The following is a 16,722-nucleotide window of genomic DNA, read 5'->3' on the forward strand; positions in this document are numbered from 1 at the left end:
GAGAGAAAGAGAGAGTAGGGGAGGGTGAGAGAGAGAGAGAGAGAGAGAGAGAGAGAGATACAGAGAATCCCAAGCAGTCTCCGTGCTGTTAGTGCAGAGCCTAATGCAGGGCTAGAACCCACAAACCATGAGATCATGACCTGAGCCAAAATCAAGAGTCAGACACTTAACGGACTGAGCCACCAGGCATCCGAAGGTCATCTGTATTTTTAAAATCTTCGTACATTGAACATGTACTTCTTACTGTAGTACGAAGGAGAAACCAAAAGGAAACTCTTTTTCTCTTTTTTATAAACATATGAACAATGCTGACTAGGTGAGGAAACTGAGCTGGGAAGGGAGAAGGGCCTAGTTGGGACCTGGAGCCAGATCCGCATTAGCCTGGGATTTGGCCTTGTGGCCTGTGGCCCAGGTCAAGTTCACACAGGTTCTGGGCAAGGCGAAAGGAGGTTAAGGCCAAGAGCTGAGGCTTTTATCTTGGGTGGCTGGCTACAGAGCTGGGTTCATGCTTCGGGTCGGCTTGCCCAGAGCCTTGTTAATCATTGCCTTTTGTTCCCCATAGGTACTGTTGGCCTCAGTCCTTCTCAGGCAAAGGATCAAGGGCAAGTGTGGGAGAGGCAGCCCAGGCCGGCAGTCTCATACACACAGAGTCCACTACCCAGATGGCTGCCTTTCCCTTCAAACTGAAGCATCTCTGGGGGAACAGGGGTGGGGTCTTAGCTCGGAGGACGTGGCAGAGCTGGAATTTGACCCTGTCTGTCTGTTCCAACCACTGTATTGTATAGCTGCCTCCATTTCATTGATGGACACCTGGCTTCATTTGAAAAGAAATTTGAGACAGCTTAAAAAATGTCTGCAATCTAATACAATAGAAATAGAGAAGCAGGCCTAGAGAAAGCACAAACAACAGTAGAAAATCAAAACAAAGCAAAGAAATGTATGAATATGCAGAACATCAGGGCTACCGTTGACAGGAGGGGTTGTCTCATAGGCTCTGAATTGCCAGGCTGCCAAAGTGAAAAGGGAAAGCCAATTGTCCTTATAATTCTCATTACCAGTGAGAACTTCTTTAGAGGAAACATAGCTGTCAAAGAATTCTAAAAGGCATTTATAAATGCTGTTTGATGATACTGGCAACTGTTAGCACTTGACATCTCCCAGTTGCCATTAAAGCTGCCTTTGAGTTTTGATGTCAGTGATGGGGAAGAATTATATCTGTAGCTGTGTCTGTCTCTGTCTGTGTTTGCATCTGTGTCACTCTCTGTATCTGTATCTTTATCTGTACCTGTATATGTGTGTCTGTTTGTACCCGTATCTGAGCTCTATCAGTATCTGGGTCTCTATGAGTACTTCTAAATGTGTCTCTACTTGTATTTCTTTCTGTGTCTCAGTCTGTACCTGTATCTCTGTTTCTATCTTACATATCTATGTCTTTATAAATATCAGTGTCTGTATCTCTATCTGTACCTGTATCTGTATCCGTAAGATACTTGTATCTAATACTTACCTGGCAGGGAAGATACTGTGATCATGAAGGTGGTTTTCCCAGGGTGAGGCTTATTCATTGCACTTCAGATGTGCTGACCCCTGTGATGTCCCCAAGTGTGGGAAACTCAACTGCATCATTTGTGGGAGTGGGGGACTGGGTTCGTGCTTAAAGAAAAAAAAAGGTACTTGTATCTACATCTAATAAGTACCTGTATCTGTGTCTCTATCTGTACCTGTGTCTGAATCTCTGTATGTACCTGTATATATGACTCTATTTGTATCTGAATCTGTGTTTCTATTTGTACTCACATGTGTATGCAGTATCTTTGTCTATATCTGAGCCGCTCTATGGATTTCTCTCTACACCTGTATTTGGGTCTCCTAAGTATTGGTGTCTTTGTCTCTATCTTTACCTGTATCTGTCCCTCTATTTGTAACTGTATCTGGGTCTGTATCTGTATAGGAATCAGTGTTTCTTATTGTACATATATCTATGTCTCAGTGTGTACCTGTATTCTTTCTCTATCTGCACCTATGTCTGTGTGTCCATCTGTACCTATAATTGGGTCTCCATCTTTAATTGTATTGTGTCTTTGTCACTGTATCTGAGTCTCTATCTGTACTTATTATCTTTGTTTTCATCAATACCTGTATTTGGGTTTATCCTTACTTCTGTCTGAACTATATATGTACTTGTATCTATGTCATTAACATATCTGGATCTGTGTTTCTATCTGTACTTGGATCTGTACAGAGAGAGGTACCTGTATCCCTGTTTCAATCTGTACCTGTATCTGGGTCCTTATAAATACCTGCATATGTGTACTTTCATTTGGCTCTCCACTGGACAAGTATCAGTGTTTCTGTGTCTCTATATCCAACAGTATCTGTGTCCCTATCTGTACTGGTATTTGTCTCTATTTGTAATGTAACTTTGCATCTGTATCGATTTCTGTAACAATACCTGTGTCTTTATTTGTATCAGTATCTTTCTCCTATAAGTAATTGTATCTTGGTCTCTATCTGTAATGGTAAATAAGTCTCTCTACTTGTACTACTGTCTTTGTTTCTACCTGCACCTGTATCTGCGTCGCTATCTGTACCTGTGTCTGGATCTGTCTGTATACATGAAGCTATGTCTTTATCTGTACCTGTATTTGTGTTTGTACATGGATTTGTGTCCCTATGTGAAACTGAATCTATTTGACAGACCTATCCATGTCTTTATCTGTGCTTCAAACTGTATCTTTAACTGGTACTTGGTCTCTCTCTATTCTTGAATCTATGTCTCTACCCGTACCTGTATCTGGGTTTCTATCCGCACCCAAATAATCTGTGTCTATGTATGTACCTGTATCTATGTCTCTGTATGTGTATCTGTTTCTATATCATACCTGTATCTACCTCTCTGGTCATACCTGTAGCAGGGTTTCTACCTGTACCTGTATCTGTATATGTGTATCTCATTGTATCTGTGTCTGTCTTTTTAACTACCTCTATCTGTGCCCATAAGTACCTATGTCTTTCCATTTATATCAGTGACTGTTTCTCTATTTGTACTTGTATTTGTGTCTGTATTTGTATTCACATCTGTATCTGTAATTGTATGTGTGTAACTATGTCTCTGTCTATGCCTGTATCTGTGCTTCTCTCCATACTTCAGTATGTCTCCATGTGCACTTGTTTCTCTATCTATATGAGTATCAGTCACTGTGTCTATCTGTACCAGTTTTAGTATCTCTACAAGTACCAGTATCTGGTTTGCAGTAGGTGTGTGGGTCTCCATCTGTATCTGTAGGTGGGTCTCTATCTATACTAGTATCTGTGTCTCTAACTGTATCTGTCAATAGGTATCTATTTGTACCTGTATCTGGTTGTCTATCTGTTCACTTATCTGCATTTCTATAAGAACCAGTATCTGTGTCTTCCTAGGTACCTGGGTCAATATCTATCTTTTCCTAAATCTGTGTCTCCATCTGTACATGTATCTGTATCTCTCTTTTCCTGTATTGAGGTCTCTTGTTTCTGTATCTGCATCTCCATCTGTTCCTGTAGCTGGGTCTCTATCAGCCTGTACCAGTATCTTCACCTGTCCTTGTATTTGTGCCTCTATCTGCAAATTTGTACCTTTCCCTGTACTGTACCCTCATCTGTTTCTCTATCCATAATGCTTTCTGGATCTTTATCTCTACCTGCATCTGGGCTTTTGTATCTATACTTTTTCTCTGTCTGTGGCCCTATCTGGGTCTCTGTACTTCTATGTGTGTCTACATCTGTACCTGTTACTGGCTCTGTCTTTACCTGTATCTGTGTCTCTATCTATCCCTGTACTATTCTATTTGTTCCTATATTTTTGGGTCTGTATGTACTTGAATCTTGACTCTCTCTATACCTCTACCTATGTCTCAACCCGAATCCGTTTCTATGCATTTATCTGTACTGGTATCTGATCTCATTCTGTACATTTTTTTGTCTCTACTTATCCCTGTATCTGGGTCACTATCTCTATCTGTATTTACATGTGACTATATCTGAATCTATATCTCTATCTGGAAATGTATCTCGATCTAGATCTGTCCTTGTGTCTATCTCTACCTGTATCTGTATTTTTGCCTTTCTGTATATCTGTATCTCTATCTCTATCTGTCAGTGTCTGTGTTACTGTATTTTTACCTATTTCTAGTTCTCTGTGCATATTTGTATCAGTGTCTCTAATCATACATATGGATATATGTGTCCGGTCTCTATTTGAATCTTTATCTGTGTCTCTATCTGGACCTATGTACAGATGTCTACCTGTTCCTGAATCTGTGTCTCTATATGTAATTCTTTCTAGGGCTCTCTTTCTTCATACCTGTATCTGGTTATGTATCTCTACCTGTTCTTCAGTGTCTATGTTTATCTGTATGTATCTTAACTGGTCTCCATTGTGATCTGTGTTTCTATCTTTATCTGTATCTGTGTCTCTCTACATTGTATCTGTATCTCTATCTGCACCTGTATCTTTGTCTCTATCTCCATATCCACTCCTATCTGTGTCTCCATCTGTACCTGTATCTACCTGTATACAAGTACCTTTGTCTGTGTCTGTATTTGTACCTGCATGTGTGTCTCTATCTGTTCCTATAGCTGGGTGTCTATCTGTACCTCTCTCTCTCCTGTATGTGTGTCCCTATATATACCTGTATCTGTTTGTCTATCTATACCTGTATCTGTGTCTCTGTTTGTCCCTGTGTCTGGGTCTATATCTGTGTCAAGGGACATTGAAGATGCTCTGAGACTTGCAGGAAGGATTATAAAATCTGCCTGCTAGCTCTGTTGCTAGATCCACCATTGTTTTGTATTATATTAGTTTCTTGAGACTTCTGTAAGAAATTACCACAAGGTGGGGGGCTTAAACAAGTGAAATTTATTGTCCTAATGTTCTGATGGTTAAAATCTGAGGTCAGTATTCTGGCAGGGATAATTCCTTCTGAGGGCTGGAAGGGAGAATCTGTTCCACGTCTCTCCCCTAGCTTCTGGTGGTTTGCTGGAAATCTTTGCAATTCCTTTGCTTGTACAATCATCGCTCTGATGTCTGCCTTCATTGTCACATGGTGTTCTTCCTGTGTGCGTGCCACTGTGTCCAAATTTCCCCTTTTTATAAGGACACCAGTCACACTGAGTTAGGGCCCACCCTAATGACCTCATCTTAACTAATGACATCCGCATTAACCTTATTTCCAAATAAAGTCACATTCTGGAGTCTGCTGGTTGGGAATTCATATGAATTTTTTTGGAACACAATTCAATCACATAACAATCATTTTTTTCCTTCATTTCACTGCTAAGCCCATACCTTTACAAACTCGTGACTCCATCCTTTAGTATGGCTCTTCTCTGGGCTCTCATTTGGGCTTGGGACAGCTAGTTGAGAAGGCCACTGTCATCATTTGGGGAATGTAGCTCCAGGCAACCCAGAAGACAGGCTAGTGCAAGGGTCTAGGGGAAGAGTGGATCTGTGCACAGAGGTGCTCCATCATGGGGACCTGGAACTGACACCTGGGAGTAGAATCAGTCAGTTGGATTGGGTGATGCTGCAGTAAGAAACAACTGCAAAATCTCAGAGAAAAATCGCAACAAAGATTTATTTCTCACTTAGTCACTTATGCCGATTGCAGCTCAGTTGATGGTTAGCTCCATATCATTCTCAGAGCTCAGGCTGAGGGAGGCTCTGACCTCATGATTCCAGTAACACTGAAGCAGAAAAACAGGAAACGTGGCCTATTATATACTGTTTTTTCTGTTTCTGCTCAGAAGTGAAACACCACCCTTGTGTTCATAAACCATCAGCTGGAGCAGGTCACTTGGTCACACCTAATCTCAAGGGATCAGGGAAATTCAATTCTATCATATGCCTACAAAAAGAATAGGAAATATTTGCAAAAAAGCAGGCCTTTGAAGCCTGGGAAGGGCTTCTGCCTCTCTCTGCCCCACATTGCTCTTCCAAGGGTAACCATATGTCCTGGTTAGCCAAGGCAATTTCTACATACTCCTCCAGCCTAAATATTAGTAGTGCTCTTCCAGTCTTTAAAGAGTCCCTGTTTGGACAAAGAGTCTATGATTCTACTCCTCTTTGGTGGCAAGAGATAAAAACAGTCTGTGTACAGGGAGGTAGATGCTATTAGAAAGAGAGACACCCTGGTAGACCATATGCTAAACTGATAAAGTCACTTCTGGTTGCATGTTACTTTTTGTGTTTCTTTACGTTTTATTACCCTGTAGCACTCAAGTGAATCTTTAGATATCTAACATGGTCTCAGTTGTGTCCTGGGGTGAGGAAAAGGGCATGTGTTCGCAATGGTGACAAGCGAGGGACTTCCATGGTAGGCAAATTATCAGGGTGAGTGTAATGGGCCTGCGTTGTTCTCTCCTACCCCGAAGTCTTCTAGCAATGACCATGGAGGTTCTGGGGTTTGTGAGATGGTACTTTCTCAAACATAGCTTCACTGGTGACACCCATTTCTCCTCCATTTGCTTTTTCCAGCCTAGTGAGGAAGCCACTTCCAGCCCAGAGCTGATATCTCAGTACAGAGAAGCAAGGGTGGGCAAGAAGCCCCTTACCATCTTGAACCAGGAAAGAAAATGGGGAATCCCCTGTGGAAGCCAGGGGAGCCAGCCCAACCTCTTGGTCACTAGGAGGTTGTCTTTTTTCTCCCCATCACATCTTCCTGCCTCAGGGCCTTTGTACTTATTCTTTCCTCTTCCTGAAATGCCCTCTCTCTATTCCCTCATATCTGGCTCCTCATATTTCTGGATTTGGCTAAAATGTTCCCTCCGTAGAGACACTACCTGTTATTATCCTATGTCAGTAGATTATCCTTTTCTTCCATTGTCTGCCATGGCACTCCATTCATGAAATTGTCACAGTATTTGACTATTTCTTTGTTCAGTTTTGTTTCCACTTTAGACTATAAACTCCATAAAAGTAGAAACTATACTTGTATCCTGCAGCCTAGCAGAATGTTTGGTGCTTAGTAGGCCCTCAGCATATATTTGCAAAATAAAAAAATGAATGATTAAATAGATGAGTGATTGTATGCATTTGAGCTCAGTTTCTAAGGATATGCACACTTTCTGGCCTTGAGCAACAGTGTAGGAAGATGAGAAGCACCCTGAAAAATGAAACTTGAATTGTAGTTCAGAATGGCCATTCCTAGCAGGTCAGACACGCAAAACTGAAAATGATCTGGAGGTCAGAGTAGAACTCAATAAATATACAGAAACATTATTGGAATATATCAAAGAGTAGTCTTTATCTGAGAAGGGCAGCAGGCCCTTTGGATTATTTATTGATATTGGTCACACAGAAATGCCGTTTGTGTGACTCCATTTGGTGTGTGCATGTGCATACCCACACAGACACACGCAGAGACGAGACTGTTTGCAGGTGGCTTTGTGGCCACCTGCATGTAGAAAATATGCAGACACTCAGTGCAGGGATGATTAGCCCCATTTTTCAAAAAAGGAAACTAAGGCTCAAACATGTTAAGTTCATTGTCTAAGATCGCACTGCAAATAGGTAGAGCAGGCAGGCTGATCGCAACCTCCCGCTTACCCACTGCTGGACTCTCATTAGGTGGAGGGTGGGGAGTGGAGCCCAAGGTTTGTGCTTGAGCAGTGCTCTTGTTGGTGATGCAGATATAAGTGTACCTGCTTTGTTATCAACCGTGGGAGGGTCCGAATCTCTGTGCTGCATATTGAGTGAGAGCACTTACATTGAAAAAGCTCCCCCGATAATTCAGAGACTTTCCTCCTCTCAAGGGGGCTTCCTCCAAACCATTTATGCCCTGAGAACTGCTACATTAGAAGATATGTGGAAAACAAGTTATCAAGGAACTGACTTTCATTTGATAAGTTCACTATAAAAACCACTGAACATGTTCCCAACTAGAGGCCAGTGATACCTACATATCTCAAACTCGCATGATCACTGAGAATTACGAAGCTTCAAAGTGGCTGTGAGGCTTGTGAATGTCTCAAGTGGCTCCTGAATGATAAAAGGAAAAGGCAGTTCTGTTTGGTGGAATGTTGATATTCTGCATACTTGGTATGCACCAGTCCTCTGGAACAAGATCATGGAGGTCTGGGGATTCACATCAATTCTGTTTGGCAGACACATGTATTAACCAGAACATACCATCTTATCTCCCAGGCCACTGCAGAGATTTTATTGAAAATACATTCACTGTCTTTCTCAAATGTTTCTCATGTGTGGGCCACTCACACAGGACTCTATGCTTGAATTCTATCCATCGCACGAAGGGCTTGCCCACTTTGAAAAGGGTTACCTCAAAAAGGAGTTAAAAGCAAAGACTTCTGTTTACTCTAAAACCTGTTTAATGAATGGGTTTTACATATGTGTGTGAGCCAAGGAACCAGGCTGCAGGGCCCTCTGCCTGCACCACATTCCTCAAATGCTCACACTTGTAAAATAAAAAAAAAAGTTTGTTTCTGATTGACTTTTGAGGGTCTGTAAAATAAATTACATGGAAAAAACCTATAACCTTAAAGTACCCAAAAGTCCAAGGTGGAAAACTCACAAGTCAAACTCCTGTGCACTGTTTCCTAGAGGTTCTTCAGAATAATAACCCCCATGGTCATGATTCACTTTCACATTCAGCTTAGGTGGCACTTCCCATTCCCATATGGGTTAGTCATTCATCCATTTATTCATTCAATAAATATTTATTGAGTATCCACTATATGCCAGGCACTGATCAAGGTGCTGGGTAAACAGACAAGCCAGATAAAAACAGACAAAATTTCCTGCCTTCACAGAGCTGACATTCTGGTTGGGGGATAGTGACAATACAGAAGATAAAGGATTGTATTCCATAGTACATCAGTACGTGCTATGGATAAAAATAAAGCATAAAAAAGACCAGCAGGTGCCAGATAGTGGAGATGGTGCTGAAATTTGGCACTGAATGTGTGTGCCATTTGGCTGAGAGGAGTGTGTCCCAGGCAGGGAGGACAGCATGTGCAAACACTGTAAGGAGAAGGCAGCTTGGTGTGTGTGAGGAACAGCAAGGAGGCCCATGGGCCTGGAATGGGGTGAGTGAAGGTAGAGTTGAAAAGAATGAGATCACAGAGCGATTCACTCCATTGTACCATGGAAATGTTCTCTCAGGATCAATACTTGGACAAGGGAAGGGCAGGAAGCAGCATGGAGCAGAGGGACAAGTTGAGCTGTGGTGAAGTCATGACAAGGACACCCCCAACCTGGTGGGGAACTTTGGAGTTATCTTTCTGAATGGTGGAGGAGAGACTGTCATTATTCCCCTCCCTAACATCTACCAGTCACTGGATGAGGCTGCCCCTCAGAGGGGCTGTGACCTGGGGCTACGTTGCTCTAGGTACCTGTGGGCAATTCCTGCAAAAGCTGATACTTGATGGAGCAGTCAAGGAAGTTGACACTTGAGAAGCAGCATTCCCAGCAGCTAGAAAACAAGTGCTTTAGTCCTGAATGGCGATTTGGGTGGTGCACCACAGCAGCACCAACTTAGCTATCGCCAAGGACTTACTATAAGCCACACACTCGGCTAAGAACTTTGTAAGAATTATCTCATTTATTCCTCACACCAAACCTGTGAATTATGTGTTATTCTTAGCTTCATTTTTATGGAAGATACCCAGAGAGATTGAGTAGCCTGTTCAAGGTCCTCCACTTATGTCGCTAGGTGGACTTTCCAATGCAGATGTCCAACCCTAAAGCATGGGCTCCTGACCACTGGATCTACTTCCCTTGTTCTGGACTCAACAGAGGTGTGGAGTCATATCAAGTGGGTGACTACTTTCCCCATCTTCCTGGCCCATTCTCTCTGTTCTGTCCTGATGCTGTTGAATTTCTGGGCCCCGATGCAGGGTCCCTAGTACCTCTGGGTGCAGCTCTTCTCTACAGAGTCAGCCCCTGCTCCAGTCTGTTTGGGTGCCTTGGAAACTTGCCCAGCCATAGATCTCTGATGAGAGGGCTTATGACACTGAAGATATCAGGAGTGAACAGAGCCTCAGAGATCTGGCCCAATTCTGTTTTCATAGGGTGCAAATTTGAAGTCTGGGACTGGCCCAAAGTTGAAAGCTAGGAGTGACAGGGTGGAAGCAGATGGAGTTGAATCCTCTCAAAATCATATGTTGATGTTCTGACCCCCAATACCTCAAAATGTGACTGTATTTGGAGACAAGGTCTTTAAAGAAGTAATTAAGATAAAATTAGGCTGTTAGGGTGGGCCCTAATCCAATATGACTGGTGTCTTTCTTTATAACACAAGGACATTAGGACACAGATATGTACAGAGAGAAGACTATGTGACTTTGAGATCAGACTTCTAGCCTCCAGAATATGAGAAAATAGATGTTTGTTGTTTAAGTTGTCCAGTCTATGGAATTTTGTTATGGCAGCCCAGGAAAACTCATACATCAGGCCTGCCGACTGGCAGGCCCATGCACTTACCTCAGCACTATTCATTATGGCTCTGCATTGCTCATTGAAACTTAGCTTCGTGTAGGGCCAGGAGCACTAGCCTTGGAGTCAAAAACTCTGAGGCCTTTCTTCTCTTCTAACCAGTGATGTAAACTTCTATGTCCCCATCTGGAAACAGAAAGAAATGAAGAACACTTCCTTCCTAAGGGCTCATGCAGTGTCTAGGCACTGTGTCGACACTTTCAAGTGCCTGGTGAGAACGTTGGAGGATCCAAGGAAAGAGAGGCTTTTGTCATCATAATCCTAAGCACTTAATCAGAGCATCTTGTAACACAAAAGGAACCTGGACTGTAATGAATGGTACCACATGCCTAACCCATTTCCAGAAAAAATAGAAAAACACACATGAGAGGCACGTCATGGGCCTGGATCACTGTCCTGGGCAACTGGCCACACTCTTCAGTTGCCAGGTGCAACTATGCCAGATTGGCACAGAGGAACCTGAGGGTACATAGGCCTTGTGCTAGGCAGTGGTGTCTGGAATAGCCTGACTCATTCCCCAGCTGCCTTCATGAGATTGGTGCACCTCCACTCCCAGCAATGAGAGGAGAGAGAGAGAGAGAACTAAAGAATAAGAAGAAGAAAAGTGGAGGAGGAGGGGAGAAGGAAGAGGAGGGGAACAGACAAAAAAAGAGAAGAGAAGGAGAAGAAGAGAGTGTGAGCAAACTGTCTATGCCTCTGTGCCTCTGGAGGTTAGGGGCATAGCCATGTAGCACCACTCCTGGGGCTCAAGCAGAGTGGGAATTTTAGCCCCTCTGAGCCACATGGAATGGGCAGGGATGTCATATAATAATTATTATACTAACAATAACATTACCAGTTATTAAGGGGAGGCAGTACATCACCAAAACCCACTATTTTTTCCCTTAGAGTTGCAGAGCCCACGTATCTGTATTGTCACTTCATCCTGAAGTTTGAGGTTCACAGTGGGAGTAAGGTGGGGCAGTAGCTCACTCTACCTAAACCCTCAAGTGGTTGGACTGGAAGCTAGCAGATTCATCCCTCTCTGGGAGATAGCTGTACAGCGATGGGAGCCTTCTACTTATATGGTATTCCCATCTCAGTCTCAGAACACTTGGAAAATCCAGTTAGTTACTATAGGTGTCTCAAAAACCAGTAGGGTTCGCTGATCTTGAAAGGTATTTCACCTCTGGCTAGGGGCAAGTCTTGATAAATTCTCCTAGTTGCACAACAGAACTCTGAGAATTTACCTTGCTAGGAGTCAGAGCCCAGGGTGTCTTCCTCATAGCTACAGTTGAATTAGCATTAACACCATTTTACTAACTGTAATGGATATATGCTTTTTTAAGTTGACACCTTCATTTGAACCAAATTATAATAAAGTGTCAAAATTCATGCAGAAAAAGGATAGAAAATGCAACAAGAAATAGAAACACATTTGGAGTCAAGAAATTTATCTCTCTTGGCACATAGCAGAACAAATAGACAAAAGATAAACAAATATATAGAAGATCTAAACAATATGATAAAATTTATCTACATTTATCATCTTTTGCTAGGTTATGCTGTGCTAAGAAACAACCTCCAAGGACCAGTGGTTTGCAACAGCAAACATTTATTTCTTGATCACATTACATGTTGGTTGGCGTAGGCTTTGGTTCTGCTCCATCTGAAATCCAGTGAAGGAGGAGCCCCTCTCCAGGATGTGTCGGCTTTGCTCCAGAGGGAAAAGAACAATGGCGCAGCCAGTAATGGCTCTTAAAGTTTCTGGTCCTTGTGGCCTCAGACTGCTTCCTTCAGGTCCTTGTGGCCTCAGACCACTTCCATTCATATTTCCCTGACCAAAGTAAGTCATATGGCCAAGCCTAATGTCACTGAGATGATGGGAAGTATATTCCATTCACAGGATGGCACCACAAGTCACATGCTAGTGGGCAGGGATAGTGTAGTTTTTTTACATGGACAGCAGCAGAAAGTTGGGAACAATATTATAATCTATCACAATATCTGGTTGATATATATCATATTCTATACTGTGTAATCATAAAATTCAGGTTGTCAGTACCCCTCCATACTCACAAGAATAGAACATATATTGGGCCGTAAAGAAAACATCAGTGTATTCTAAAATGTAGAAAGAGAATGTTGCTTTCAAATCCTCCAAATGAGAACAATTAGAGAATCTAGAAAAGCATTAAGATACCCTGCCTGAGAATATCACAAAGCTACCAAGGCAGAAAGAATTTATAGGGCCAGGGTCTGGAAGAGAAGGGAAGCCCAGGGAGCAGTGCCTGGAATTTGGCTTTTTTTCTTTCAAGGGGAAAGTGCCAATTCTAAAAAGCCACAGCGGAGAGGATGAGAAGTTGTGCAGATTCAGGGTGTCGGGGGACAAAATTAGAGTCCAGGACCCACTAAAGAAGAGACTTGGTAACTCCTTCCCACCCCTCACCCCAGGTTTTGAGCTGGGATCCTGAAGGAATCTTACATTCTAAGAATAAGCATTAGCCAGAACTATATTAGCCCTAAAAAGGACAGAACGTCAGTTTAAAGTCATCTGAATCCCTAATTGGATTAATCTAATTTATTCCTAGGCTAGGTATCTGCTCAAAACAAAACTACAGTGTAATATATCATTAACTGCAGCTTCACAATATCATGGTATCTTTTAAATTTTTTATAAACAGTATTTGGCACTTAGTAAAAGAATAACTAGTGATGCAAGAAGTCAAGATTTAGCTCAAAACCTAAAGGAAAAATGGACAATTGAAACCAACTCTTTATTCCTAGTTTTCTTAGAGTTTCTTTTTAAAAATCATGAACGGCTACTGGATTTTGTTGAATGTGTTTTCTGCATCAATTTATATGGTCATATGATTTTTCTTCTTTAGTTTGCTGATGTGGTGGCTTACATTAATTGAGTTGGAATGTTGAACCAGCCTTGCATACCTGGAATAAATCCTGCTTGGTCATGGTATATAATATTTTTATATATTGATTTATATATATATATTTTATATATTGATATATTTTATATATTATATATATATTTATATATAATATTTTATATATTTAAAATTTTATAAAAATATTTAATGTTTTTATATATTGTTTGATTTGATTTGCTAATAGTTTTGTGGATTTTTGCATCTATGTTCATGAGAGATACTGACCTGTAGTTTTCCTTTATTGTCATGTCTTTGTCTGGCTTTGGTATTAGTGTAATTCTGGCCTTGTAGAATGAGTCAGAAGTATTCCCTCTGCTTCTAGTTTCTGGAAGAGACTGTGGAGTATTGTAATCATTTTTCCTTAAATGTTTGGTACAGTTCACCGGTTAAATCATCTGGGCCTCATGCTTTCTGTTTTGGAAGATTTATAATTATTGATTCAATTTCCTTTATACAGGCCTCCTCATATATATTTCTTCTTGCATGAATTTGGTAGTTTGTATGTTTCAAGAATTGATCTATTTCATCTACGTTATCATATGTATGGGCATAAAGTTGTTTTTGGTGTTCAATATCCTAGAGTCCATGGGATTAATAAAGATGGATATTCTTTCATTTCTGAGCTTAGTAATTTGTACCTTTTCTCTTTTTTTCTTGGTTATCCTGCCTAAAGTTTTATCAATTTTATTGATCTTCTCTAGGAATTAGCTTTGGGTTTCGTTGATTTTTTTTCACTTGTTTTCAATTTCATTGATTTCTGCTTCAATTTTTATTATTTCTTTTCTTCCTCATTCCTTTAGGCTTAAATTGCTCTTCTTTTTCTATTTTCCTAACATAGAAGCTTAGATGATTGATTTTAGATCTTTCTTCTTTTCTAATGTATGCATTCAATGCTATAAAATTCCCTCTAAGCATTGTTTTTGCTGCATCCTACAGACTTTGATAAATGTATTTCCATTTTCACTTAGTTAAAATTATTTTTAGATTTATTTTAGCCTCCTCCTTTGACCCATGTGTTGTTTATAAGCATGCTGTTTAATCTCCAAATATTTGGCAGTTTTTAAACTACCTTTCTGTTTCTGATTTCTAATTTAATTCCACTGTGGTATGGGAACATACTTTATATGATTTCTTCTTTAAAATCACAAGGTGTATTTTATGGTCCACAATGTGGTTTATATTGGTGAATGTTCCATGTGAGCTTGAGAAATTTGTGTATTCTGTGGTTGTTTGGATGGAGTATTTTTTTTAAGTTTATGTATTTATTTTGAGAGAGAGAGAGGGAGAGGGCGAGAGAGAGAGAACACACTGGGGGGAGGCAGAGAGAGAGAGAGAGAGGGAGAGAATCCCAAGCAGCATCTGCACCATCAGCACAGAGCCTGATGCGGGGCTTGATCCCATGAACCATGAGATCATGACCTGAGCAGAAATCAAGAGTCTGATGCTTAACCGATTGAGCCACCTAGGTGCCCTGGATGGAGTATTTTATTTTCATGCCATATTATCTTTAATTATGTAAAAGACATTTCCAATCACCTTACCTACAGATTATTTTACCTACTACTCTGTTTGGCAGCCAGTCTCTTCAGCAATAGTGAGGTAGATACCTTTTCCTCAGGGAAGAGAAATCCATGTTTTTTTGTTTTTGTTTTTGTTTGGTTTTGTTTTGTTTTTGCCTTTGTCGATAACAAAAATGTTGGAGAGCTGGGTGGGAAAGCTGTTGCCTTTGGCATCTTTCACACAAACCACATCAAAAGAGCCAGGATGTCTCACTCTGTTGGTGAGCACGCCAATTTTTCCCAAATTAGCACTTCTCACCATACAGTCTCCAAATTGATCTGAATGGTGTCATTCACCTTAATCAGAGTAGCAGATGGTGTGAGCATCGTGAGTCACCAGATGAGGGATTCCTTTTGTGCCCACAAAGATCTTTCTCACTTTGTACAACTTGTATGTGGCCTCCTCAGGTATAATATGATGGACAGCAAAGCAATCCTTAGTGTCATAGATCACACAGAAATTCTCTCTGGTCTTGTCAGTGCTGATGACATCCATCAACATGGCAGAGTAGGTTATATCCGTTCAGACCTTGCTATTAATCTCAATGGACCACTGCGTGCAGATTGCCTTTACTTTACCTCCTGTTAGAGCATACTTAAGTCTGTTCCTTAAAAAAAGGATGGGGGAAAGACATTCTCTCAGCTTGTGAGTTTTGGCGTACGGACCAGGAGCAAACACTTTGTTTAGTTTATCTAGAATCCAATGCTTTGCAGCTGCTACACACTTCAGATGCTTCTTAGGATCATAAGCCAAGTCTGCACTAGGTACTGCATGGAGTGTTTTAAACATGTCTATTAGATCAAATTGATTGATAGTGCTGTTCAGGTCATCTATAGCCCTACTGATTTCCTGCCTGCAGGATCCATCAATTACTGACAGAGGGGGGTTGATGTCTCTAACTATAATTATGGATTTGTGTATTTATTTTTTCAGTTCTATTAATTTTGGCCTTATGAAACAGAGCTGTCCTTATTTGCAGATGGCATAATTTTCTATGTAGAAATCCTCAGGGAATTTATTTATGTATTTATGTGTTTATTTATTATTAGTGCATTTTTATTTTTTTAATTTTTAAAAATATAATTTATTGTCAAATTGGCTTATATACAACACCCAGTGCTTATTCCAACAAGTGCCCTCCTCAATGCCCATCACCCGTTTTCCCCCTTCCCCACCCTCCTGTCCACCTTCAGTTTTTTCTCTGTATTTAAGAGTCTCTTATGGTTTGCCTCCCTCCTTCTCTGTTTGTATCTATTTTTTCCACCTCCCTTCCCCCATGGTTTTCTGTTAAGTTTCTCAAGATCTACATATGAGTGAAAACATATGATATCTGTCTTCTGACTGACTTATTTCACTCAGCATAATACCTTCCAGTTTCATCGACATTGCTGCTAATAGCATGATTTCATTCTTTCTCATTGCCAAGTAGTATTCCATTGTATATATAACTCACATCTTCTTTATCCATTCATCAGTTGATGGACATTTAGGCTCTTTCCATAATTTGACTACTGTTGAAAGTGCTGCTATAAACATTGGGGTACATGTGCCCCTATGCATCAGCACTTCTGTATCCCTTGGGTGAATTCCTAGTAGTGCTATTGCTGGGTCGTAGGGTAGTTCTATTTTTAATTTTGTTTTTTTGTTTTTAATTTTTGTTTTTAATTCTGTTTTCCAGAGTGGCTGCACCAATTTGCATTCCCATCTACAGTGCAAGACAGTTCCTGTTTCTCCACATCCTCTCCA

General features: G+C 40.9%; 2 pseudogenes; one reads left to right on the forward strand and one right to left on the reverse strand.

Annotated features, from left to right (window-relative positions):
- The first annotated feature begins 1,499 nt into the window (after positions 1–1,499).
- LOC111558878 lies at positions 1,500–1,653 on the forward strand (annotated as a pseudogene).
- Positions 1,654–14,969: 13,316 nt separating this feature from the next.
- On the reverse strand, positions 14,970–15,765 carry LOC101098699 (annotated as a pseudogene).
- Between the last annotated feature and the right edge of the window lie 957 nt (positions 15,766–16,722).

The sequence above is a fragment of the Felis catus genome, chromosome X (genome assembly GCF_018350175.1).
Source record: "Felis catus isolate Fca126 chromosome X, F.catus_Fca126_mat1.0, whole genome shotgun sequence".
Taxonomy (NCBI): Eukaryota; Metazoa; Chordata; class Mammalia; order Carnivora; family Felidae; genus Felis; species Felis catus.